Source organism: Panthera onca, chromosome F2 (assembly GCF_046562875.1).
Source record: "Panthera onca isolate mPanOnc1 chromosome F2, mPanOnc1 haplotype 2, whole genome shotgun sequence".
Taxonomy (NCBI): Eukaryota; Metazoa; Chordata; class Mammalia; order Carnivora; family Felidae; genus Panthera; species Panthera onca.
Window position 1 is genome coordinate 80,613,233 of NC_138356.1, and position 25,567 is coordinate 80,638,799.

Genomic DNA, 25,567 nt, shown 5'->3' on the forward strand with positions numbered 1-25,567 from the left:
TCCAGAGGTCTTGTTAGTGGTGACAGTGGCACTGTGATTCTGAAATGGCACACAAGTTTCATATGCACGAATGATGAAGCAACTACATAAGCATGCTAGTGTTAAGCACCAAGATTTTGGGGCGCCTGGCTGGCTCAGTGGAGCGTGCAACTCTTGATCTCAGGGTTGTATATTCGAGCCCCGCATTGTGTGCAGAGATTACTTAAAGATAAAATCTTAAAAAAAAAAACCGCAAGATTTTAAGCAAAAGAGAAAGGAAATACAAACAAAATCAAAGCAGGAAACCATTTTTGTCTTAAATTTAAGTTGGAAGTTTCAGGATAAACTCATGACTTATTTTTCTCTTTCTAAAAAATACACATGTCCTACCTCTGTTCTCTAAAAAAGCCCAGAAGCAGTAACATCCCATAATTAACTACCATAGTATCCACACTATAGTCCTTAAATACCATTTCCCACTAAAGGAATCAAGGCTCCTTAGAGAGGTGGCTGATTTCAAGTCTGAGGCAAGAAAGGTACGAATTGAGCCTGGAACGCTTTGTAGTGCCTGTGAACAGAAAACTACAAAAAAAGTCAGTGGAGTCACTTCCTAAGGACACAGAAGAGACATCTACAAACAGCAATCTGACCACCCAAAAGAATGACTATGGTAAATTAACATACACCTATGTATACATATATAAACAGAGAGGTCATCTTAAAATGTATGCATTTAGGATACTAAAAATAATTCTCACTTGGATCAGTCACCATTGGATACTGCGAGGACACCAACAAACTCATTCTGAAACTAGTAAATAAAAGATTATGCATGTATCCTACCTTTTCTGTATGGGCTACATTTCAGGATACCTAAACAGTTTAAAAAAAAAAAAAAAAAAAAAAAGGCAAACAAAAACCCTCCAGCAAACAAGCGCACAAGGCATGACAACATCAGAACACAGTTTCTGCAGCTCTGATACAAAATCCCCAGGCAGCCACCATCAATGCCTGCAAAAGCCACTAGATGGAAGGATCGCCACAGCATTTGGACAAATGATGAATGTGGCTGTCCCTTAGGGGGGAGGATATACCAACAGCAAGTATTCTTGCCCCCAAAGTTGAACCTCAGTCTAGCTGACTTCTAGCAACTAGTTTCAAAACTTACAAATTAAATGACATCACGTGATACGATCAGCCAAATTCAGAATGTGGGAAATTCTATAAGAGAAATAACAATTTCTTCAAGAGCATCAACAAAAGCTGTAATTCAAAAACAAAACTGAAATAGCGTAAAGCAAGCGTTAGAGATCTGCCAACCAACAGGTAAGAGACTTAAAAAAAAAACTGAGAAAATCAAACATTACCCAGCTTTATTAAAGATTTTATTTTATTTTTTTAAACATTTATTCATTTTTGAGAGACAGGGTGCAAGCAGAGGAGGGGCAGAGAGAGAGGGAGACCCAGAATCCGAAGCAGGCTCCAGGCTCTGAGCTGTCAGCACAGAGCCCAACGCGGGGCTCTGATCCACGAACCAGGAGATCAAGACCTGAGCCAAAGTCGGACGCTTAACCGACTGATTTTAAATTACTTTTAATTATGTGAGACATGGTAAAGGTATTATGGTTATATTTCATACCTGTTAGGGACACATATTGAACTTTTACGGGTGAAACTTTATTATTATATGATGCCTGGGATTAGCTCTAAAATACTCCAGCAAAAAAAAAAAAAAAAAAAAAAAAAAAAAAGTCTGGGGAAGAGGAAACAGGATAAACAAGGCCACAATGGTGACACAGGGTTCATTACCCAATTCTACTTTTATGTATACTTCAAATTTTCTAAAATAAAAAGTTTTTAAAAAGAACTGAAGAAAGGGGGCACCTGGGTGGCTCAGTCGGTTGAGCGTCCGACTTCGGCTCAGGTCATGATCTCACGGTCCGTGGGTTCGAGCCCCACGTCAGGCTCTGTGCTGACAGCTCAGAGCCTGAAGCCTGTTTCACATTCTATGTCTCTCCCTCTCTCTGCCCCTCCCATGCTCATGCTCTGTCTCTGTCTCTTAATAATAAATTAAAAAAAAAAAAAAAAAAAAAAAGTTAAAAAAATTAAAAAAAAAAAAAAAAAAAGAACTAAAGGAAACCTACCACACAGACTCACTAACAGCCAAGTGAAGCAGCACTGTAAATACAATGTTCTAACACATACCTCAAGTCCACACTCAGAAGATAGTATGTTCAACATGTAGAGTCAATTCGAACCAAGGGTTTTAATTCAGGAAAGGGGAAGCCAGAACAACATAAGCAGTATATACATGTTTACTGTGTATCTTAGACAAGCCAACCATAACTGAGAGAATCAAAATGGGGAAAAAAACACCAACATTTCCCACCCGTGCAGTGTTCCAGGAGATTGCCTTATTATACACATTATAGCACAGGCTACACTGGAAAACAGGAAAAAAATGTTCACATTAACTACTCAAGGAGGGACCCAGAATCAATATTACAGTTCGCCAAAGGTACAGCATACATGTCTCATCAAAATTTATCCTAGTGGATTCTTAGCGTTAATAACACGCAGGTTCAAATGCATCTGTGACTCTCTGGCTGCAGGCTCCACTGACTGGATAAGTCCTCCCAGAAGAAAGTCACCTCACCTGCTTATAAACAGGGTTATCTCATACTGGAGTCAGGGCTGACAGCCAGGGAGTCAAAGCCAAGATCCAGTCCTCAACTGGCTTCTGAAGCCCTATCTCAGATTCACTCTATGATTTGAAACCAAAAAAGGGGAATTATGTTGTTTTCAACACGCTGACCATCAATGTAATCTTAATTCTCAGTGTGTCCTTCTCCTTCAAGAGGAGGCCAAAACCTTTTTGAATTCAAGTCTTTTTTTTTTTTTAAGTCTATTTATTTAGAGAGAGTGTGTGCACGTGCACGCACATAGCGGGGAGGGGCAGAGAGACAGAGAATCCCAAGCAGGCTCTGCGCGGCCAGTACGGGGCCGATGCAGGGCTTGATCCCGTGAACCATAAGATCATGACCTGATCAGAAACCAAGAGTCGGACGCTTAACCGACTGAGCCACCCCACCCAGGTGCCCCTAAACGTTAAACGCGTCTTTTTGTACAATCAACTGCAGGCAAACAGGGAGGAGAAGCAATGGACATTCTAATTTTTACGAATCCAAATCCCCTGAAGAGATCAACAGAAGACTCGTACAGATAAATTAACATTTACAGATAAGTGCACAGAGCAGTCACAAAGTCTACAAATGGCTAAAAGGTAAGCCTGGGGAGTGCAGAGGGAGCCCCACTGTGAAAGACGCCCCAACAAGACAAAGGGGCAATTGGTTGGCACCCATTTCGGCTGCAATGCCAACTGTGGGGACCCCTGCCTGTTGTCACATTCCAGGGACCTCAACTGACCTGAGGAACACATCAAAGCTTGATTCGCCTCAAAGCCTGTCTGTACCTAATCCCCAAACTGAAGCTGCTTAGTCTCTGCACACCTCCAAGAGCAAATGTAAATGAGCATCTCAAAGTTTATCCGTCCTTTGGAGCACCCGGGGGGCTCAGTCAGTTAAGCATCCAACTCTTGATTTGGGCTCAGGTCATGATCCCACGGTTCCAGCCCCATGTGAGGCTCTGCCCTAACCAAGCGGAGCCTGCTTGGGATTCTCTCCCTCTCTCTCTCTATCCCTCCCCCCACTAAAATAAATAAACATAAAAAAACAAAACAAAACAAAAAAACAGGTCAGTCCCACAGTCCACGCCCTTTAGTGGTCTACATTTTAAAAGGAGTACACTACCACACACCTGTGTGGCTCAGCTGGTCCTGCCCGACTTCGGCTCGGGTCATGATCTTGTGGTTCGTGGGTTCGAGCCCCACATCGGGCTCTGTGCTGACAGCTCAGAGCCTGGAGTCTGCTTTGAATTCTGTGTCTCCCCCTCTCTCTCTGCCTCTCCCCCGCTCATGCTCTCTCTCTCTCTCAAAAATAAACATTAAAAATAATTTTTTTAATAAAAAAAATTTTTAAGTAGACAAAATTATGTCAAAACATTATACATAACATTTTCAACTTAAGTCCCACAAAAAGTTGAAATCTAAAACATCACCTGTACCTGCAGCCTTTACTCCACTATAGACGGTATTCTGGAGAGCATTTTTTTTTTAACTTCCTAGAAAGATAATCTTTTAGGAAAAAAAACTTTCAGTTAATTAAATAAAGCCATTATAATACAGACTACTACTCTTCTGGGATGCACTCTTTCCAGGCATCTTACAAAAAATGAGATTGTTCATTAAAGACAGGAAAACTAAACATCAGAAACAGATGGAAAGATAATTAACAGCAACAACGGAACACATTCAAATTCTGACCCTGGGGGATCCAGAAGACCTAATTATAACACAGAGGAACGCGGATCTCCTAGGATACAGGAGTTACTTACAAACATATATACACCTAACTTGTACATTTAAAAAAATCTATTTTATTTCCCATTAAGCGACTGGAAGGGAGAAGAAAAGCCAAGGAACTGCAAAAATATTTTAGAAGTATTTAAATCTCCTTCTTATAATCATTATTGCACACTTTTGTATTTACTTCCTGCAGAAACTGTCATTTAGTTTCGCTATGGTTTTAAGTATTTCCACACCTCATTTTGCTAAAAATAAAGCTATGAATGAATTTTTCTACATAAAGTGCATTTAAATTATTTCTGTTTTTTACTCCCAGTACATACGAAATCTGACTATGTTTACAGGGGGCTTAACGCACACTCCTTTCCTTGGCATCGTGAACCACCTTTGAGTACAGGAACCACCTTTGAGTACAGGAATTTCCCAATACATATTTCCCAAGCTTTTATGGAAATCAAATACTATCTTTAAGTAAATAACAGAAATGTGAATTAATCTAACAAGAGTAAGAGAACACAAAAATAACTGTAAAACGTAACTACACATTCCTAGTCCCAAAACCTATGAAGAACACTGAGACAGCTGTTTGCATGTGACCTCGAAGGTACAATCCACACTTAGTACAACATAACCTTTCCATGCAGCAGTTGACAGAAATGTCTCCCGCGGCTGCAAACTATACTCTGTGCAATCTCATTCTTCTATCCTTAAACCTGGCTGACCTCAACCTCATCTGGCTAGTTACCGAAGAAGACAACGCACTCTCCCCCCCCGCCCCCCCGCCCCGTGCACATCTATCGCAATCTCCCCATACACACATTGCAAACAGAGGCCACTGGTCACCAAGTCCACAAACTGCAGCCAGGAAACAGCTCTGCCCTGCCATCTGGGTGACCTCCTGGCAGCAGCGGCAGGACGTCCCAAGAGGAAAAGAGCCATCGTGATTGCTGTGTTGACGCCATGCAAAAATCTGACCGTGCTTTTCACCCTCTTCTTGACAAAACCCACTCGGGAAATAAGTCCTTTTTTTTTTTTTTTTTTCCATAAAAAGGAACACATTGTCTTCCCTGAATAACTACCTGAATAAAAGTAAGGTGGAGAAAAAGGCGGGGGGGGGGGGGGGGGGGGTTAAGGGCAAACCTAGAAAGGAGGATACATTTTCTTCAACTGTCTGAACAATCTTCCAGATGTACACACTAACAGAAAATGATCTTTACTGCCTAATAAATAAAAGTATATCCTAATCTTCAAATCTAAAGATTTACACTACAGATTAAAAGTCAAATTCAAAAATGCCAATGAATTTTTATTAAAACATCTTATATATTCACTAATTCAAAATTTTCAAGAAACTTGTAACAGAATTCACGGCAAAAGGAAGCACACAAGTGTGATTAAGGTTTGCCCGAATACCTAACTGCTGCTGACATATGTAAAGTTCAACTCGAGGCCTGATCAAGTCTCATCTGCCCTCAGTCCACCAAAGACGGCAAACTCAGGATCAAGAGTTTCCACATAAATGCAACAGGTAGCCTCCGCCAACACCGCAGGTCAAGAAGAGGGTGCCCGAATCCTCCCCCGTTAAGTTTTTTTTTTTTTTTAATTTTTTTTTTTTAACGTTTATTTATTTTTGAGACAGAGAGAGACAGAGCATGAACGGGGGAGGGCAGAGAGAGAGGGAGACACAGAATCGGAAGCAGGCTCCAGGCTCTGAGCCATCAGCCCAGAGCCCTACGCGGGGCTCGAACTCGCGGACCGCGAGATCGTGACCTGAGCTGAAGTCGGACGCTTAACCGACTGAGCCACCCAGGCACCCCTCCCCCATTAAGTTTTAAGTACCAATCTAGCCATAGGGCCCAGAAATCCCAGGCAGCCCCTCACTCTAGAGTATGTCCTAACCTAGGTCGTACCAAGGTTATGAACAAATGTCATACACGTACCCAAACACCATTATTCTCCTGGGCTTTTTATTTCAAAGCAGCCATCACCAGTAGATAAAAACTATGCAGTACGTACACACTCATTTATTTTGAGCAATGCTTGTACTGTCCTAGCATTAGCTATAGATGATAATCTCAAATTCACAAGTTAACAAAGGTATTTTGAAAGGGACAGATTTAGTTACTAAAATTTATGTCAAAAACTAGAAGAGCCAGAAACAATTCCAAATCTCTGTCCAATCGTTTGAAAAGATCACAGAGGAAAAAATGAACAGTACAGAGCCTGGGTCACTGCAGGAACTCAACTATGTGCTGAATGAATGAACAAATCCTCCCACATTTCCTCCTATTCACGTTCACGCATAACCGGGCCTGGCTAGGCTTCCCGCTCACATCCGCTAAGGCAGCACCAGCAGGGTGGGGGCGGGTAAGGCCCTGGAACAAATAAGCCTCTGCCTGGAGGTGGGACTGAGCGTTTTGTTGGTGACCAACAGCCCAGCACCTGGTAGCCTAGGCAAGCAATGCTACTTTCCGGTAACTATAATGCAGCCGAATGCACCACTTATCTTAGGCCAGTTTAATAACAAAATAACTAAAATGAAAGCTTTGCCGAAATATAGATTTCCCTCTGTCAAATGGAAATTACTTGCGATTTTCCTGATAGTAAAATCAGTGGCTAAACTAGTATCGAAACAAGTCAATTTCTGCCATTTCATTTTCCGGAAAACCGAGAAATACAGTATATGAACTGCATGGACTTCGAGACATCCACTTCAGCCATGAGGGAGGAACTAGAACGGAAAACAGCCCTCCATGGTAAACAAACAGAAGAGTGGACAAAATCCGTGAAAACACTTTCTTCAGATCTTGAGACAATGTGCGGTGCAGGCCCGCGAGCCTCAGCACCCCGCTCTGTCCAGCTGGGAGCAACCACGGCCCACAGCGCGGGAAGGGAATCCAAGTAGAGGACCGCAACCTCGGCTGAGGAGAGGAAATTTCCAGTCTGGGGAAGCGGAGCGGCTGAAATTTGCAAGGCAGAGAATCAGAGGTGGAAAGTTATAGAAAACGAGTTTCAGAAACCTGCACAAAGACCAGAAGATATGGAAACGCATGTTTAGCCTGCTGAAAGAAACAACTGTCAACCTAAAAATCTACACACCCAGCAAAAGTTTCTTTCAAAATTAAAGATGCTTATCAAGAAAAGAACAGATAATCAAGACGTGATAGCCTCATACAATGAAATACAACTCAGCAATTACAAGGAACAGATTAGAGACATGCATAACATGGGTGAATCTCAACAATAATGTGCTAAAAAAAAAAAAAAAAAAGCCTTACACAACCATGCATACAATATGATTCTGTTGACAGGAAATCCCAGGACAGGCAAGACCGATCTGAAGTAGGAAAATAAAACAGCAGTTGTCAGGGGTCGGGGTGAGGACGGCAGCAGGGACTAGGGCAGGAATGTGAGCACAGATGGGTGTGAAGGAACCTTAGGGGAAAATTACAGTGGTCTAGATTTTGATAAGTGGTGGGGTTGCCAAGATGACATTTCATGCAAAGGTGCATTTGTGACAACTCGGTGAATGTGCACCTGAGTTATATGCCGCTGGCATATCAATTTTACACTAAAAGAAAAATCCCCTAAATGAAAAATGAACTCTAGTAAACAATACGCATGCTGAAATACACAGGGTGAAGTATCTGCAGTTGGTATCTGCAGTTCACTCGGAAATGCACCCTAGAAAATAAAACGGGTTACTATATAGAGGGATGGATAATTGGTGACTTATGTGATAAAGCAAGAACAGCAACACATTACAGGTAGAATCTAGGGGGTCTATGAGCAGACGGGTGTTAGCTATAAATTCTTGCAACTTTGTCGTTTGTTTGAAAATTATCATAATGAAATGTTGTATACAAAAATAAAGATTAATCTAGATTTCAGAGGGAAAAAATAAAAGACGAAAGGGAGCATGGGCCTCCCATACGGTTACGTGAAGATGATGGGGCGCAGACAGTTATAAAAAACAGACAAATTCATCCAGAACAACTCTCTGAAGGGACCAGAAGATGACCACGCAGGCAACAACAGGAGAAGAAATTACTCTCAAAACTGCGCCTGCCTCCGGTCCAAACTGAGTGTTTGCGACTTTCCTGCCTGGTAAGCCCGTGAGCCCCAGCTCTGGCAGGACAGGACCGCAGCCTTACTGTACCATCACAATGTAGCAGGACGGTGGCTGTAAATCTAAGGGGGAAATTTTGGAAACGGGAAGGCTGCAAAATGCTGAGCTCCAAATGTGAATATAAATAAACACTGCCCAAAGCCCCGGCAGACAGTGGGACTAGGCAGGCACACGCAGGAGAACCCAGGAGGCCCAGAGGCACGCACCAGAGCCAGCCTGCTGCTCCTCTGACTAAATGTGTCTCCCAACCCAGGGCGAGCTCTGGTGGCAGAAAGAAAAGTCTTCCTGGCATGAGGTCTCAGAAGAAATGGGGGCTGGTGGACCAATGGAAATTTAGAGGACGGATGCTGGAAGCAAGGGAACCCCAAGATAAAACCCCAAATCTGAGAATAAATTCTACCCCAACCTTTGACTGACCACCAAAATATAAAGGTACATGTGAGACCCCCCCCCAACACACACAGAGGCCCAAACTTAATAGAAAAGAGAAGGGGGGGAGGGGAGGAGAGGGGAGGGGAGGGGAGGGGAGGGGAGGGGAGGGGAGGGGAGGGGAGGGGAGGGGAGGGGAGGAATGGAGAGGGGAGGGGAGGGGAGGAATGGAGAGGGGAGGGGAGGGGAGGGGAGGGGAGAAGCAAGAAAGCAAGCAATGAACGCACTGGAAGCCAATAAAAGTGATCAGAGACCTCATCAACTCATCAGAATAAAACAAGCAAGCCTTCTGCACCCTGAGCACAGGTGTGCATGCGTGCGTGCATACACAGACAGCGCTGGGAAGCAGTACCACCTGGTAGCACGTGAACATGCCTGTCACGTAAACCTTCACCTCTAAATCCCATTTCCCACTAAAAGGAACCAGGGATACTTGGAGAAACGGCTGATTCCATGACGCGACAGAGAAACTACAAGAAACGCCACTGTACCAAACGGAAGAAAAAGCTCAAAAATTAATAGGGACGTGTCAAAAAAATACAGGAGATGATCCTGGAGAAGGCCAAACCAGGGAGAAGTCTAGCATTGAAATGAATAATGAGTCAAGGATTATAAGCCACTGAGTCAAACGAGCATCCGTGAAGTTCTGACGGATGACATGAGTGAGTGAGCGAACAGAGGAGAGGAAACTCGTCCTGACAGCTGGACACCAGCTGATAAACAAGAAGGGGCAGCGGCGTGAGAGAACCACGGCTGCACAACCAGCTCGCAAGAACTGTTTCAAGCAAGAACCACCAGTGGGTGACCGAACTATCGGTTTGAAAGTTCGAAAGGTCCCACAGCCTCAAATATGTCCCTACAGATTACTCATTAACCACAGAGGATAAATGCTCATTTTAGAGTAGAGACAGTAGGCAGATGCAATCCTCACCCGATCGCCTAAGATCGGTAATTCTCAAGTTTCAGAATACATCAAAATCATTTTCAGGGTTTGTTGAAAACACAGCCTCAGACCCTAAGTTTCTGACTCAGCAGGTCAGGAGCACCGTCCAAGACTCATCAGGCCTAACAAATTCCTGGGCGTTAACGTCACCAATAACAGAACGAACTGGCACCATGTGCCATTCTGAGATGGACACGATGGCTATGAGAGAGGATATGGCCCTGAGAAAGGGACAACATCACTTTCCACAACAGTCTGACCCCCAAAATGCATAATCTGAATTTAATATGAGAAGACATCAAAGGAACTCAAAAGGAACCCTACGAAACAATTAGTTTACGTTCTTTAAAACTGTCAATGTCATGAAACCATATCCAGACTAAAAGGACTACAAAGACATCAGTAACTAAGACACGTGGACGCCTGGGTGGCTTGCTCGGTTGAGCATCCAAGTCTTGATTTCCGCCCAGGTCACGATCTCACAATTTGTGAGATCCAGCCCTGCATCAGGCTCTGCATTGATGGTGCAGAGCCTGCTCGGGATTCTCTGTCTCTCTCTCACTCTCTCTGCCCTTCCTGCACATTCTCTCTCTCAAAATAAATAAACTTAAAAAAGTTTTTAAATAAACAAATCATACCTGTAATTCTAGACTGGATCCTGTGTCGGGGTGAAAACTGCTAGAAACGACAGAGCAACTGGAAAACCGTGAACATGGATTGTACAGGAGATAAAATGGCAACATTAAATGTTATACTGATTATACTGTGGTTATGTAAAAAGTCCTTGTTCTTAGTAAATACTCAAGTATGTAAGGGTGAAAGGGCATTATGTCTGCAACTTACTCTCAAAGGGTTCAGTAAAAACTAAATGTGTGTGTGTGTGTGTGTGTGTGTGCGTGTGCGCGTCTGTACCTATCCAGAGACAGAGAGGAGGAAGGAGGGAGGGGGGCACTGGTGGATCTAGGTGAAGCGTATTTGAAAGCGGACTACACCACTTCTCACGACTTCTCCCTAAAAGAAAACAAGGTTTAAGGGAACAAAAAGCCAAGGAACAGCAAAACAGAAAAGGTGGTGGTGGGAGGGCCTCCAGAGGCAGCCACCCACACAGCCCGACGCTGAGCACGAAGGCGGAAGTGGTGCCACGGCACACGGGGAAGGACAGGCGCTCACAGGGACGCTCCCCCGTCATCTAGAGAAGCTGAAATGGACTTTCACGTCTTTCAGCACATTTCGCTCACGAAGACCCTTCTGGATTAAGTGCCCTTTCGGAACACACAAGAAAACGAGCGTGGCTGAGTATTCTTAAACCTCCACGCTCCACACCTATTTTGGTTCTCTTCTGCACGTACCACTTTTCACACGACCAGTGAGTCACGCTGTAACCTACCAGGAGGCATTCTGTGTGGCGCGGACACCGTGCGTGGTATGGCGGCGGCAGACCGTTCGCGCTGGAACCGACACGGCACGAAGTGCCATCCCACGTCCCTGCGGCTACGCCGTGACACCTGCACCAGGGCTGCCACCTGGCTGGCAGCAGCTGGAAATGTCACCAGCCGTAAGAAGTGTCCCAGCACAGGTCCAACCCTTCAAAACGAGGGTTGTTAGCGCAGAGATTCCCGCAGCAAAACCCGGGGACGGAGTCAGACAATAAAACACGTGAGGGAGAACGATTCTCTCTCCCCTGTTCCCAAATGCGACTGTCAAGGAGGCTACGTATTTGCTGTGCAATCACCGTCTAAAGGGCACCATGCAGAGGCTGCAACGAACACGTCTGGGCACACCGATGTCACCGGGCACACTTACGTCACCAGACAGCACAGCGAGCCTCAAGAACACAGACGGCACACGCAATAAAGAAACAAAAAAGCAGCTCAGGAAGGTCCTATCACAACTCTTACAACCACTGATTCTATTATTAGCAAACACTCCAATACCCACCCTCTGATCGTAAAATCATATGAAGACCTCATCATTTGAATTAATGGCCTTCTTATGCTCTGAAGTCAAACAAATTTTGATTTTTAAATGACAATTAAACATACACACAGTTTTCCACTTTAATCCCCCTGCCTGCCCACTGTTGCGGCTTGCCTAAAAAGGGTTTATTAGGAAAAAATGCTAAATAACTGCTCTGCAGGACATCAAAAAGCACCACATAGTAAGGAATAATGAGCAATCCTCTTGCAAACTGTGAAGAGACTTGACTTACAATCACAAGGAAGCCTTAAGTTTAGTGAAGCCACCCTGAATTATCTTCTGTGTACATTCTTATTTCTAGCAGTTTAAAATATAATTGTACCCTACAATTAGAGCTGACTAAAGACAGAGCCGAAGACTATATAATTAAGTTTGTCGTGAATCAGAGAAAACATCTTTTATTAATTTTTAAAGCTGGTAAAACTATTTTTCTCCAAAGCTACAAGAGCTTGAACGCTATGGAAGGAATCCTAAAATAATTAAACTTTAAAAAGTCTCTTATGTTTTTATTTATATCTATAATATATAATCGTCTTACACAAAAACCACGTTATAAACCCTTTAGGTCATGAAAAAATATAAAAATCAATCAAAGACTCCAAGATTATACGTTTTCAGAAACAGTGTCTGTGCTAAAATCTATTTTACTTAAACTTCTAGGATACCTAATCCAGAAAAATAAAATTTAATCCACTGGAAAGAAAAAGCGAGCTCAAGTGTGTGTATAGGTGAGTACGCCTGTGTGTGTGTGTGTGTGTGTGTGTGTGTGTGTATAAGATCTACGTGTGTATATACATAAGTCACCTATTTTTTCTTTAAGCTTGGCTTACTGAGGAAAAATGTACATGCAGTAAAACATTCAGTTAGATGGGTTCTGACTAACACATTCAGGGTATAACCGCCCCCGGAAGGGAAGCTATGGCCTATTTCCATCACCTACCAAGTGCCCTCATGCCCTTTTGTGCTCAATCCTCTCTTCCCCTTGTCTCAGCCCAAAGCAGCCAGTGATCTGATGCGGTCTCATGGTTTTGGCTTTCCCCAAACGTTATCAGGGTGGAATCACAGTTGCATAGAGCTCTGTGCCTTCACGTCATAGATGCTGTGCAGATTCTCACCCTTTGTCTTGAAGATGTCAGTACTTTAGCACCTTTCTGTTGTTGACCAGGATTCCACTGTGTGGGTGAACCCCAACCATTTACCACTTGATGGACATCTGAGCTGTTTTCCATTTTAAGCAAGTATGAATAGAGCTGCTACACACGTTCATATACAGGCCTTTGCGTAGACACCAATTTTCATTTCTCTTGGGTAAAGACCTCGGGGTAGAATTCCTGGGTTGTATGAGAAGCGGACGTTCAATTTTATAAGAAACTGCCAAGCTCTTTTCCAAAGCGTTATAGTTACAACCCTCTGCTCTCCCACCAGCAAAGCATGATACAGTTGTAGCTATTCCACATCCTTGCAAGCGGGCACTGTCACCTTTTATTGTCTTGTTTCGTGCAAATGTGAGGCATTCTAGCGGGACTGCAATGCTACCTCGCTGTGGCTGTCGTGTGCGCGTCCCTGATGACTAACAATGGTGAGCATCTTCTGTGCTTATTGTGACCTACAGAAAAGGGACGAAATGTCTACTCAAATCTTTTGGCCATTTTTTCAAGTGAATTTTTTGCTAAAACACCTACCTTTTTAGTAGACAGTTTATCAAAGAAGAAATGCAGGAAAGTTTGTCTATTTTGTTAAGTCACTTAGAATTCATTAGTAGACAAGAATCTAAACTGCTTCCTTGCCATCCCCACTCCCAATACCCTACCTGTGCCCCTCCAAATGTCTATGATATGCTAAGGCAGGTAGAAAGAAAAAAACATCCCCTCTGTCCCTTACTCAGGATGTACAAATCCCTGGAAAAGTTGCCTGTGTCCCTATTTTCACAAGTGTGTAATGAAAGCACATCGTTTCCTCAGTGTGAGCCAGGAACACCGACGAATGAGGACCACGTGCCATGGTCTGCAGAGACAACGCCAATGCATTCCCACATGGATATGTGGTTGACGCACGACAAAAAGGAAGTCCGCTCCTGAGGACAGTCTGCAGGCCATTCAGTAGGGGGCAGCACTCCCCACTCTTACATCCAGGGCCCGCACACAGGACTGTAAGGGACCGGGAGAGCCTGCCGCCACCGTGTGGAGCCTGGGGCAGACTCCTCAGAAGCTAGCTCCAGCCTCTGCTCTAGGACACCGGGACAGAAATCACTACCTTGCCAAGTTACTACAAAAAACTGAATAGGATTCATGGGGCACCTGGGTGGCCCAGCCGGTTAAAGCACCCGACTTCAGCTCAGGTCATGATCTCACGGTTTGTGAGTTCGAGCCCCACATCAGGCTCTGCACTGATAGCTTGGAGCCTGGAACCTGCTTCGGATTCTGTGTCTCCCTCTCTTTCTGCCCCTCCCCTGCTCATGCTATCTCTTAAAAATAAATAAATGTTAAAAAAAATTTAAAAAAAAACTAAATACGATTCAAACACACAATAACTGACACATAAATGGTAAATATCACGACTATGACGTATAATTCCTGAATCAGAAACGTACCCAGACTGGCAAGATGAAGGATGCACTTCACAAAGCTCTGGGTAAAAGGCTGAACTTGAGACACGGCAGACCCACTGCACACGCAGGGTCCTGACCATCCATGAGCCGGCCAGGCATCGACAGAAAAGGTGTGGTAGCACATTTACATAAAAGGTGCCCTGGAGATGACAGTCATGAAAGGTATTTACGGACTTTCTTCCTTACAATTCTGCCTCAGCATTGCAAACTGAGCGACGCTTCTTTTCAAACGAAGCCAATCCAATCACTCTTGGTCCTGCACTATCTCACTGCCGATGGCTCATTTCCCCACAGGCTTCCAGAACTACGCCAAACAGTGAGGGCTGTGCTGGCACGTCTCAAGGATACCTCCCAACCCTCCCACCAGTCCAGCTAGACACACAGCGGCCACCCCTTCAATGTCCTGTGGTCACTCATCCTGCTCGCATAGTATTCAGTCCTGCATGACCAGTGGCTGGCTGCCTTTGTGACAGATATTCAATAAACAATTTTCCATGAACCATTTCATGAAATCAACAGTTTAAGGTTATCTCTTGGGGGCCCTTGGGTGGCTCAGTTGGTTAAGCATCCAACTTTGGCTCAGGTCATGATCTCGTGGTTTGTGGGTCTGAGCCCCACATTAGGCTCTGTGCTGACAGCTCGGAGCCTGGAGGCTGCTTCACATCCTGTCTCCCTCTCTCTCAGCCCCTCGCCAGCTTGCATGCTCTCTCTCTCAAAAATAAATAAACACTAAAAAAAAGAGACTATCTCTTGGATTCAAGTGTCCTGCTATATCCTACACTCAGGTTTTAAGACATTAAAAACTTATGACAGGAGGGGCACATGGGTGGCTCTGTCGGTTAAGCATATGACTTCGGCTCAGGTCATGATCTCACAGTCCTTGAGTTCGAGCCCCTGATCGGGCTGTGTGCCGACGGCTCAGAGCCTACCGCCTACTTCGGATTCTGTGACTCCCTCTCCCTCTGCCCTTCCCCTGCTCACACTCTCTCTCAAAAATAAATAAATGTTAAAAAAAAATTTTTTTTTTTTTTTTTTAGGGGCACCTGGGTGGCTCAGTCGGTTAAGCGTCCAACTTCAGCTTGGGTCATGATCTCATGGTTTGTGGGTCTGAGCTCCGCATCAGGCTCTGTGCTGACAGCTCGGTGCCTGGAGCCTGCTTCAGATTCTGTGTCTCCCTCTCTCTCTGCCCCTCCCCTGCTCATGCTCTGTCTCTGTCTCTCAAAAAATAAATAAATGTTAAAAAAATTTTTAATTAAAAAAACCTTTTTTTAAATAAAAAAGAAAATTTATGACAGGAGCACCTGGCTGGCTTGGTCGCTGGAGCACATGACTCTTGATCTTGGGGTTGTGAGTTTGAGCCCCACACTGGGTGTAGAAACTACTCAAAAAATATAATCTTTAAAAAAAAAATAAGAAATGAAACATTCATGACAGATGCTGAACAATCTGAATGTCCCATTTCCCAAGAAAACCTCTTTAAAATTCTTCGAGGAAGAGTCTATAATACAACTGACCCAGCAAGGCGCCACAACACAGGCTTTTTAAGTTAACAAATCTCATCCAGCTCTGCTTATTCCCACTCTCTCCACCAAGAATGTCCTTCCCCAACTACTGCCAACCCTTCTCACCCCTGCTCCCTCAGGAAGACATGGTGCCCTCCCTCCCGGCTTCCCATCACTGTCTTCCCAATTAGCATTTTCTTATTTTTTTAAATTTCTTTAAGTTTATTTATTTATTTTGAGAGAAGGAGAGAAAGCACAAGTGTGGTAGAGGCAGGGAGACGGAGACGGAGAGGGAGAGGAGGGAGAGGAGGGAGAGGGAGAGACAATTCCGAGCAGGCTCTGAGCTGACAGCAGGGCTTGAACCCACGAACTGTGAGATCATGACCTGAGCTAAGATCAAGCATCAGAGCTTAGGGCACCTGGGTGGCTCAGCTGGTTGAGCGTCTGACTTCGGCTCAGGTCACGATCTCACGGTTTGTGGGTCTGAGCCCTGTGTCGGGCTCTGTGCTGACAGCTCGGAGCCTGCATCAGATTCTGTGTCTCCCTCTCTCTCTGCCCCTCCCCACCTGCACTCCATCTCTGTCTCTCAAAAATAAATAAATGTTAAAGAAAAAAAAAAAAAAGAGTTGGACGCTTAAACAACTGAGCCACCCAGGCGCCCCCGAATCACCATTTTCTACCTGGTCGCATCCATTCCTGCCAGATCTGCCCTGTGTCCTCAACCCTGGTACCATTTCTAGCAGGCCAAGAGAGTGACCTGTCCCTCACGGAAGGAAGCAGATGTCCCTAGGGGTGAAGACAGAAGTAATATGCTTGAGTACATGGAAAATGTTATTAAGAGCTCTGGCTTCCTTATAAAGCTGTCAGAGTGAGAACTCTTAAGAATGTCAAGCAAACAGGAAAAAAAAAAGTGGCAACTCTAAGTTCAAGAAAACGGAAAACCAAAGCCGAACAAAAAGGAAATGGAATCATGTTACATTAACTGGCTCCGTAGTGAGCAACATTAACAAAGTCAAAACAATTAACCAAAATGTGGATCTAAACAAACATTGTGACACAACTCTGAGGGGAAGGAAGAAAGGAGTCCAAAATGTAAGGTTTTCTAAAGCCGACGCACGATGGCGCCTGACCCCGCACACACGAGGCTGAGGATCGGGGGTGTAAACACCCGAAGCAGCAGCGAGGCACGATTACACGCACCTGTGGGAGGCGGACGTGGAGGGCGGGGCAGGGCCCTGGGGTCTGCGTTCACCTTCAACACTGCTCTGGACACATGCACGTGCCACCCTTGGACAAAGCGGAATTTCCAGTTAAGGAAAGGAAACAATCTCTAATGGAAGCATTTCAGGCAGGACAAGTGTTTTCCTAGAACTTTTAAACCACTACTCTGTTCCCCCTTGAACAGTCTCTTGGGACACTGCGAGTGCCGGTCCCCACGCCCCCAAGAGGCAGGGCGGCGAGGGCGGCGCACGTGGCCTGACACCTGGCGCCACGCCCACCGGCCACAAGCGTGGAGAAAGCCGCTGTCAGCTCTGCACCTGACCTGAGAACACCACCACGTCCCTCGAGGACGTGTCCGGGCTGGGCTGCTCGGCACCCAGACGGGTGGGTAAGCGTGAGGGTGACCGTGCACCCTGGACCTCAGTCACCCGCACGCAATCCGTCTCGCTACTCTCTGCAGCTTCAAACCACCATCCTGGCAGGCATTCCGTCTCACCACTCCCCCTAACCGCTCTGGGCGCCGCCGGAGAGCCCCCAAGTCACCAAACGCAAAGGTCAAGCCCCAACCCTCATCTGGACCTTTCCTGACACTTCACAGAGCTGATCACATCCTGTCCCGGAACGTTCTCTTCCCTCTTCCCACGGCGCCAGCGCTTCCGGTTTTCCTGACACCCGCTCGGAGCCCACCACGGCTCCCCCTGGTCCTGGGCTCAGCCCTCCCGCCGCCCCCTCCTCCCTGTGCTCACCCGCTCCGCGACCAGAGCGCCACTCCCGGCTCGGATGCCCACTCACAACTGCCCCCGTGACAGCCCCCCCCGGGATCCCTGCGGGCCGCAAACCCAGAGTGCCCACGAGCCAGTCCGCCTCTGCCCCTCTAAACCGAGTTCCGCCCGTGGCGGCCCAGAGCCTTGGAGCCGACTCAACTCCTCCCTCGCTCCTCACACCCCTCATCCAATCTGTCGGCAGATCCTGCCGGTTCTACCTTCAAGATCCACCCGGGGCCCGACTGCTTCTCACCACCCCCGGTCTCCCTACCCCGGTCCAAGCCTCCGCACCTGGTTCCCTCCACAGCCTCCGGCTCTCCTCGGCTCGGCCCCCCCACCCCGCCTCCCCGTGTCTACTCCCAACACGCCGGCTTTTCAAACCTCGGTCGCGTCTCCAGGCTGCACACCGACTGACAGCTGCCCTCCACAGCCCACCACCGGCACTGCCTGATGCTACGGACGCTCTGTTGGATAAACGGCCACAGAACCTCAGGGTTCAATCTATGTCAATTGTTCTCAGCTGTCCTGATGCTACAAGAGCTGTCTTTATTCACAGAATGGGGGTTTGCAGAATGGGTCTGTGCTCTCTGGGCGGCCTGCCTTTCCATCAACCGCCTCCCCACACCCCATTAACCCTGAACATAACGTCCATACACACAACCGGCAATTCCACTCCTCTGAAAACCTGTCCTTGCTTTCCTAGAATTCCGATTGGAAAACACCTCCAACCCAAGTTTGTGCCTCCTAACACAACACCCGACAACGACGCGAGAACCGAGAACCCGATCCATCCTACAGGGGCTCCAGGGGACCACGGCGCTCAGGTAAATCAAGGGACCCGCATCTCAGCACATCGTGAAGTTTACGCCGTGCAAAGCCAGGCTTACTCGTGCGGCCTCACCATTTGTCCAGAATTGGGGGAAACAACTATAGGAAGACTGGTTAGAAGGTAATTTTCCCGGATTTACATATTTTCAAACAGGGGGAGGAGAGCACCAAACCAGAAGCAGCAGATTACGTCCTGAGGCCCAAGGTCCAGTGAGCCATGAACTGGCTCTTGGTTCGTTGCCTCCCCCTCCCCTGTCACTGCACATCACATTAAGGAGCAAAGTTTCGTGTCGTTTGCCCAAAATAGTGCCTCCCCATGAAACGGTCCCGTGCTCTACCACAACGAAATATTTTTAACAGCTAATGAACCTGATATTCTCTCTCTTATTTAAATCTAGTAGGAAAAGAGAACTTATTATGTGGCAAGCATTAAATATTCCTTCATCCAGCATTTAGTGAAAACCATGTGTGGGTTAAGCAGAAAAGATGCCAGATGAAATAACAAAATCTTTGCCCTTAAAGACTCAGAAACACAGACTCGCACCCAAATAAATATAAACGCACTGTCATAGGAAGAAACACAGACTATGGAGGGGGCTGGGGGGCCAACGGCAGATGTAAGGAGCCGGGCGTGGCCCTCCCCACACTGTCCCCTAAGGGCACCGGCACACAGAGCAAGCACCTCTCGCAGCCAAGAAAAAAGGGTAGGAAGGCCTTACTTGGAAACTGAAACTGCATGACCTCATTTCCCTCCCGAAACACCTAATCCTCCCAGAGACAAAAGTGAGTCTGGAGGAGAAACGGGAACAAAGAAGGAAAGCGAACTGACCCCCAGGAGGAAATGGAAAAATGATCCAGGGCCCGGCCCTGAAACATCGAAGACAAAGATACTGCCCAAAGTCAAGTTCAACATAGTTAGAAATCATCATGGATTCTGAATCCGTGAAGTCTGCGTTCAGGAGGCTTTTACCAAGGCAACATGTCAGTAAAATAAAATGCTCATGAGAGATTTACGACTCTTTACCACCTGTCTGTCCTCGCTCCATCACTGGACCCACCAGAACATAAGACAAACGGGGACAGAATCTCAACCCTGCAACTTCCCAACTATGGAGAGAGCGCACAACAAGCACCAAGGCTACAAATGACAAACAGCCCAATTTCTGGGGCTGTTTCCCTCTCACTCCTGCGGGGGAAACACCACCAAATAAATATGAATCGCTGACATGTGTGACTGCGGAGCACATAACACATTTCTTACAGCGTGTCTGCCACAACCCCGGGAGAGAGGTCCCTTTGTCGGCGAGAGCAAGGTGCAGGCAGTCAGGAAGAGTGAGCGGAGACGAGAAAGCTGGGTCTCGGTGGTTAGCCAAGAGTCGGCAGGAACCCAGAGCCCATAAGAATAAGACGCGACTGGGGCACCTGGGTGGCGCAGTCGGTTAAGCGTCCGACTTCAGCCAGGTCACGATCTCGCGGTCCGTGAGTTCGAGCCCCGCGTCAGGCTCTGGGCTGATGGCCCGGAGCCTGGAGCCTGTTTCCGATTCTGTGTCTCCCTCTCTCTCTGCCCCTCCCCCGTTCATGCTGTGTCTCTCTCTGTCCCAAAAATAAATAAAAAAACGTTGAAAAAAAAAATTAAAAAAAAAAAAAAAAAAAAAAAGAATAAGACGCGACTGAACAGCACGTGCTCCGAAGTCGGGCCGAGTCCGCCTCCCGGCCTTGCTGGTTTACTAAAGTAACCCCTGACCTGTTCCGGTTAGGCAAACGTGAAACAGGGGCGACGGGTGGCCTCGCTCACGGGGCTGTGGGGAGACCCGCTCAGTAGGTGGAGCTCAGAGCGTCTCGGCCGTTGCTACTGTCGTTCCTATCACCGCTGACAGCACCGCGGCCCTGCCTGCCTCTCTCCGCACAGAACAGCAAAGAACAACTTCCACTTCTTCCCTCACGTCACACACTCTGCAAAATCAACTCGCTTTTATTTGTTTCTAGTGTATGCCAAAGAAACCCTGAGACAGGTGGAAGAAAAATCAGGACAAAAAACCAAGACCCAAGCAAGAGAATTATACTCACAGTTCTGAAGGCCACGGTAAGTCTGTGAAGAAGTCAATCAGCGATTTAAAGAAAATCTCCTAGTTTCTCCTTCCTCTTTCCATAGTCGTCAGAGAACCTGACAAGGAGAGACAACACACGTATAGAAAACCGCCCTTCTTTCACTTTTTCAAAGCTCCGCTGAGCTCACCAGCCCAGCCAGTTCCCCACACCACCCCCTAGCCCCCCCACCCTGCACCGGGCGAGACCTGGCACGAGGGGTAAAAACGGCACCAGGTCCCTGTCTCCAAACCTACCTTCTAGTTAAGGAAACACACGCGAGGCAGCTGAAAATTGCTAATACGTGTCAAAACCATAAATTAACAGCGTGTACAGTTAGCTGGTGAGTGCAGGGTATAACGACAGCATACACATCCATTTCACCCCCTCCTACTAAAATCGTACTAAAAACATACTTTTAAAAATGTTTTCCACAGCACGGGGAGAACTAAAAGGAGAAAAAGGCCAAACTATTGGAGGCTCTGAGAAAATCTTCTAACATGGAAGCCCGAGACCCAAAAAACAGAATAAAGAAGAAACCTGGAAGAAACAGAAACTATAAAAGACGAGAAGTGTGGTAAATGCGCCAGCAGGCCCGAGGGAGCCAGATCCTCCTTCAGCAGCGGACACAGGGAAAAGCGAGTCCCTCTACACAGCAGGAGCCTAGAACTCGGGCCTAGCAGCACCAGCGCGGGCAGAGCGGGGGGGGGGGGGGGGGAAGGAAGAAGGCGCGGCCCCAAACGCAGAGGACTCGGGGAAGGCCGCTGAAGCTGCAATCTCGACGCCAGGCACCACGTGGCTCTCCCTCCGACAGAAGACGGGGGTCATTCCCTGGAAAAAGCAGAGCGTCCGTGGACCGAAGTCACCCTGCGCGGCTGCACTAAACAGAGGTGGAGTTAATCGCGGCGCACGCGCACAGTCAGTGGTGACTTCTCCGGCTGCCCTGCCACAGCACGCACGTGCAGGCTCACACTTGGCTCCCAGATTCCCAAGTGAGAATTCCGCAAGAAAGACACTGGAGAAGATTTCTGTGGAATCTGATCAGCCCGAGAAGATAGGTCTGAAGATACTACCACTGGGGACCCCTAACAAATGGCCCACTTCAGCAATATCCTGAAGTCAAAGGCCCCCACCTTTGTCCCTTGTCAGACAGGAGAGGGAAGGAAACAACCTGAAAGAAACAGAGACTACACGAACTATCAACAATCTAGGGGTAAGACGACACTGCAATCAATAAACAAAAATAGGATGCTCTTTTAAAAGAACAGGAAAAGAGCCCTTGGAAATCTAAGGAATCTTTCTGAAACCAGAAATAATAAACTAAAAAAAAGGTTAAGTCAAATTGAAATCATCTCCCTAAAAAGAGAGTAAAAAGACAGAGAGAGAAAGAGAGAGAGGAGAAGCAAAGGAAGGAAATAAATAATGAGAAAAAGGTATTAAGAAAATCACAACCTTTGTCCAGAAGAGCCAACTTCTGGATAATAAGACTTCCAGAAAGACAAAATAAGAAAACAAAAGGGAGGAAAACCTCAGCACAATAATGCCAAAAAGTCTTCCCAGAACTGAATACCAGTTGCCAGAATGAAGGGACTCGCTGAATATGCAGAACAGTAGATGAAAACGGACCCACACAAAGTATACCATCATGACATTTCAAAACACTTGGACAAATTTTAAAACTCCTACGAGCTTCTAAAGATGGGAGGGGAAAAACATTACATACAAAGAATAAATTAGAACAGCTTCTGAATTCAAAAACAGTAACATGGAAACAAGAAGGCAAGGGGGCAATCTTTGAATTTATGAGCAAAAATGAACGCCACTACAGAACTCTACACCCAGCCAGACTCTCAGTCGAGTTTCAATCACACAAGGTCCCACACAGTCGATCTCCTAAGCATCCTGTGTCAGAAAGCCACTGAAGACAGTCTTCCAGCAAAATGGGAGCTTCAACAAAAAGTGAGGAGGGCATGAGCTTCCATGAAGAAGGGGAAAGGGAGCCCCCAGGATGACGATGAGGGGAGATTCCAGAATGGTGAGGGAGAGGGGGAAGCAAGTCCAGGTTGGTATAGCGCTGCTCAAAAGGAGGGAACGCTGAAGGCTGTCTTCACCTTGCCCAAGGACACTGCACCATCTTTTTGCATGTAATTTTTTGTAACGTTCATTTATTTTGGAGAGAGAGAGACAGAGTGCAAGTGGGGGAAGAGCAGAGAGAGAGGGAGACACAGAATCCGAAGCAGCTCCAGGCTCCAAGCTGTCAGCACACAGCCCAACGTGGGGCTCAAACCCATGAACCGCAAGACCACGACCTGAGCCGAAGTCAGACACTTAACCGACTGAGCCACCCAGTTGCCCCAACGGTACCATCTTTTTAAAGTGATTAACACCTACGGGTGCCTGGGTGGCTCAGTCGGTTAAATGTCTGACTCTCGACTTCAGCTGGGGTCAGGATCTCATGGTTTCATGAGTTCGAGCCCCACATCAGGCTCTGGGCTGATGTGCGGAGCCTGCTTGGGATTCTCTCTCTCTCTCCCTCTGTTTCTACCTCTCCCCTGCTCATGCCGTCTCTCTCTCTCAAAATAAATAAACTAAAAAATAAATAAATCAAGTGGTTGACTCCTAGATGACATACTCTACCCAAATGAGGAAGTCAGTGAAGAAGGACAAAGCAACAGTTGCCACAAACATAAAATCCAAGTTTGGAGAAAAGCCTAAAGATGAGAACAAAGGAACCAGGGACAACACAAGAAAAGGCCTAAGGAGCAACCAGCTCAGAAGAGAAGAGAGCGAGCTCTCTAGGACATCGTCTCCCAGAAATAAGACGTGAACAAAATCTGGGTCTACAGGACAATGTGGAAACACTACTAAGAAGCTACTGGGAAGTATGGGGAAAATAAGCAACAGGGCATCAAAGGCTGAAGAATGTGGGCAGCTGAACAAAGACAGATGGGCACCACAGCACCCCGCGCACACCTCTGCCACAGAGGGGGCTGACCCACGGTACCACCAGCACCAACTGACTTGTCTCCCCTCCCTCGGCTGGAAAGACCTTCCGGAGAGGACCACTTCTCATCTGGCTGTTGCTTTTCAGAGCCCAACACGATGCCTGCTGTAAGAGTACACACAACAGCACTTATCACATACTGAGCGTCTTCCATGCATACCTGCTACCCTTCTAGAGATTTCTTTGACTTCTAGAGAGCTAGAAATCAAAGACATACGGCCTTTGCTAGCCTTTAGAGTTTCAACTCCACCCTGCCCCCCGAGAAAACAAATATTTGTCCTATACCCGCATTCTTCCCAGAAGATGAAAAAGTTTTGTAAGCCCTGAATGAACTTAACAGTCCAGCTATCCCCAATGGAACCCAAGACCCGAGGGTACTTTTCTGACATTACATGCGCCGTGTGATGTGAAAACAGTGCCAGCCTGGACGCTAGGACACCTGGTTTCTGGAACTTTAGAATTCTTACTTTTGAACAAGGGAAAATCCCAACTCCTTGATATGACCTGTCGGTCCCTGACTGATCAAGCCCAGTCTCTCAGTTGATCTCCCATGAATCCCATAAAGTTAAGCCATTCGCAATTTACAGAACCACCTGTGGCCTCTCTCACACTTCCACCGGGCCCCTTCACCCCCCTCTACCCGATCCTCCTCCCCTGGCTCACCCTGGCCCAAGCCGTGCCCCGCCCCCAGGTGAGATGCCTCTCTCCTGCACCCCCTCAGCACTCCTTCGTGGGACACGGGCATCTGCGGAGTGACTGACACATGTCACACACTACACCGAGCACTGGGTGACATGGCGATGCACAAGAGAGACACGACCCTGCCTCGAAGGACTCCCGTGGTGCAGCTTCCTGTTCAACACAGTAGAGCGGATGTTAAATCTCACCTGTCAGAGTCTTCCTCCACCCAAACGGCAAGATTCTGGGCACGATGACGGCCTTTTTTAGCTCTGCAGCCTGAGGACATGCATCTCAGATAAATAATTTAAGCACTATTAAATACAGCAAAGTGAGGGTCAAGAAAGCCCCAGTGGCTGCAGCAGGTTAAGTAACATTCGCTTTTTAGACTAAAGTCCTTTTTTTATTGCCTTTTTCTTTTTTTTGGGGGGGGGGGGGGGCCTCTTTGCTGTTAGGACTATAATCCTAAAAATGTCCTTCATGGAAATCTTGCAAGTCAGCTGGAGCTGGCTTTCTTCTCCTTGCTAAGTACAAAGGCAGGACGGCCCGATTCCTCCCACATCCTCCCGTACAAGTAACAGCAGAGACTGGACCAAACACCCAATCGTGTCTGCAGAAGCAGTAGACATGTACTTGATGCACGAAGGCCTAATGATGAATAACTGGACATATACGCTGGCTTGCAGTGCCTTCTAGTTGCCTTTTGCTTCCTGTTGTATTTTAGGAGAATTCAAGCAAACAGCCACACTGCACTTCATCAGCACTCGGCCTCCTGCCTGCCTGCTACCTGCGCAGCGGGCGGGACCTGACGGCAGGGCCACATCCAGCACTCCTACGTACTGCACAACTTGGTCTTTGTTGAGAATTTGCATCTATGCTTTTTAACTACGGAACTGATAAAACATAAGCATAAAAACGTGAAATTGTTCCGACAGGGCAGAAAACTAGATATTTCCCAAACTAGTATACTTAAAATGCTTAAATTCTCTTGCCCCAG

At 46.7% G+C, this 25,567-nt stretch overlaps 1 protein-coding gene across 15 annotated transcripts in view; it reads right to left on the reverse strand.

The window, feature by feature from the left end:
• PTK2 (protein tyrosine kinase 2) overlaps positions 1 to 25,567 on the reverse strand; it is a 257,923-nt gene that overhangs the window by 210,482 nt on the left and 21,874 nt on the right. For 11 of the 15 annotated variants that reach the window (XM_078441853.2, XM_078441844.2, XM_078441846.2 and 8 more), the window contains one exon: positions 20,871 to 20,967. The exons of 1 other annotated variant lie outside the window; for it this stretch is intronic. The gene's annotated coding sequence lies outside the window, so the exon portion shown is untranslated. Of the gene's footprint in view, positions 1 to 13,359; positions 13,466 to 17,190; positions 17,278 to 20,869; positions 20,968 to 25,567 lie in introns of those variants that run through there. 3 more of the 15 variants (XM_078441857.2, XM_078441845.2, XM_078441854.2) reach the window with 3 other exon arrangements.